This window comes from Suncus etruscus, chromosome 11 (genome assembly GCF_024139225.1).
Source record: "Suncus etruscus isolate mSunEtr1 chromosome 11, mSunEtr1.pri.cur, whole genome shotgun sequence".
In the NCBI taxonomy this organism is placed as follows: Eukaryota; Metazoa; Chordata; class Mammalia; order Eulipotyphla; family Soricidae; genus Suncus; species Suncus etruscus.
The window spans coordinates 91,359,877-91,362,536 of NC_064858.1; positions in this window are offsets into that span (position 1 = coordinate 91,359,877).

The window sequence follows — 2,660 nt, forward strand, 5'->3', positions numbered from 1 at the left end:
TTAGTTTCTCCACTTTCAGCCCCAAATTCTTGTCCAGAGTGATCAGTTCCAACTATCATTGTCCTAGTAGACCCTTCTCTACACTCATCACTCTGTAGTGAGCTTTTACCCTTGGCAAGACCTCCTGACCTTTGTCTCTATTGTTTCTGCTATATTTTTAAAATAATTTTTACACTTACCTGTATACAAGCAATATAAAATATATCATTTTGTGCCTGCCAAGTGAGTAGGCTTAGGAATATGTGGGAATCTGGTACAAATGTAAAGGGAATTTTATATTGGCTGTGGGATTGGTCTTGACACAAATGTATTATGAGCAACTATGTAATACCTGATCTTAAATAAAGTAACTTATAAATCAAAAAAAAAAAAGGAAAGTACTTTTTTAAAAATTGAGATCAGGGTGGAGAGAACAATAGTACAGTGGGTAGGGTGCTTACCTTACATGCTAACCACCCAGGTTCAATGCCCAGGTTCCCCAAACCCACCAGGAGTCATCTCTGAGAATAGAGCCAGGTATGATCACCACTGAATCACCACTGGCTCTAATCTAATAAATAAACAAATAAGTGAATAAATAAATGTGAAAGCATTATGGAGAGATAGTAATGGGAAAGGTACTTGTCTTGTACACAGCTAGACCAGATTCAATTCTTAGCATCACATATGGTCCCCAAGAGCACTCCCCAGAAGTGATCCCTCACCACAGAGCTAGAAGTAATTCTTAAGCAAAGTTGGCTGTTATCCAAAAAAAAAATATCAAAAATTTTAAAACAGTGGTAACAAACAGAATTAAATATTGTTTTGAGTAAAAAATGTATCAACAAAAAGCATGAACAAAAGCCATGTCTCTTAATTCCCAATCCAGTTTTATTTTCACTCTCCACATTATGACTTATTATGTCTATAATATTGAATCTCAAATCCTCAAGTTTCTCCAGACTTTCTTTGGATTCTTTTACAAAAATTCTTCACATATTTATAATGATTCAGCATGATTTCTTTCATCCAAGTGATCACATTGTTTACTAAAATTTCAGCTTTATGTATGTCAGCCACCCAGTGTCAAAAAAGAACAAGTACATCCAGACATTTCTATAGAGAAGTATAATAGTATGCAGATTCTGCTTTACAACAATAAAACAAAATTATTACAGAAGCTCCAGAGTCTTTGAATGGTCAAGGATAATAGATATCAAAGGCAATCCCACAATAGAAAGTGCATGAAAATGAGAAGTCAAGGTTTGGGAAGGACATTTATTGGAGGAAACACACCCAGTGGTGTTCAGGGGTTACTCGTACCTCTGTGCTACAGATGGGATCACTGTGGCATTGGTTAGGGGACCATATGGAATGCTAAGATCCAATCTAGGTCTGCCATGTGCAAGGCAAACGCCCTACCCCCGTACTAATATTCTTGTCCCAAGGGGATTTCCTTCCCTACTCCCCAAGGGGATTTTTTTTGTTTGTTTGTTTTTTTGTTTTTGGGCCACACCCGGCATTGCTCAGGGGTTACTCCTGGCTGTCTGCTCAGAAATAGCTCCTGGCAGGCACGGGGGACCATATGGGACACCGGGATTCGAACCAACCACCTTTGGTCCTGGATCGGCTGCTTGCAAGGCAAACAGCGCTGTGCTATCTCTCCGGGCCCGGGGATTTTTTTTTAATAAAAAATGTAAACAGGGTGTGCTGATTTCAAAATGCTAGAAAAATTAAAGAGTAACAGAAAATGAGATACTAAAATGTGTGTAAAGAAGCAAAGTAAGAGGATCTGTATTCAGATTTTTCCTGCACATTTTTAGCTAGAAGTTAACTGGACAGTAAAATGAGTCACAAAAAAGAATTAGTATAATTTTCAATTTTGTAGTCATTTAACAAAATCTCTAGCTAGAGATTTGGAGTAATCTATAGAAATCAAGTTCCATCAAGTTGCAATGACAAATTAAAGAGAAGAGTGTAAAGCAAGATATCCACTAGGAATAATGTTAGAAAAGCATTATCATCTAAGTAGGTTATTACACCCTTCACTATATCTAAAAGCACCTATTCTTTGTAAAGCACAACCTAGTAAAATAAAAATGATGACATCACAAGAATGAAACTCTTGTACAATTAATGTACTATTACAAAATATGAAGAAAAGTGAATTTCAGAGATGAAGTATAGAGTATGGAATCTCTGAGTTATCCATTACAGTGAAATCTCATCTTTGTTAGAATGTCAGTCTCAATACATGGTCAGAAATGTAGACCAGTGGCTCTCAAAATTTTTATTAGTTTACATGTATTAGATAGAAAACTTTCTCATAAACGTGTAATATATGTTACAGAAACTTCTAGGCTCTTTCTCTATACATACTCTCTCTCCAACCAAGGAAAGCTTTGTTAATACAGGAATATTATAAAAGACATTTATAGGGGCCTGGAAGGTGGCGCTAGAGATAAGGTGTCTGCCTTGTAAGCGCTACCAAGGAACGGACTGCGGTTCGATCCCCCGGCGTCCCATATGGTCCCCCCAAGCCAGGGGCGATTTCTGAGCACATAGCCAGGAGTAACCCCTGAGTGTCAAACGGGTGTGGCCCAAAAACCAAAAAAAAAAAAAAAAAAAAAAAAAAAAAGACATTTATATTAATAATATTTTATATTTCACATTTGAAGCAA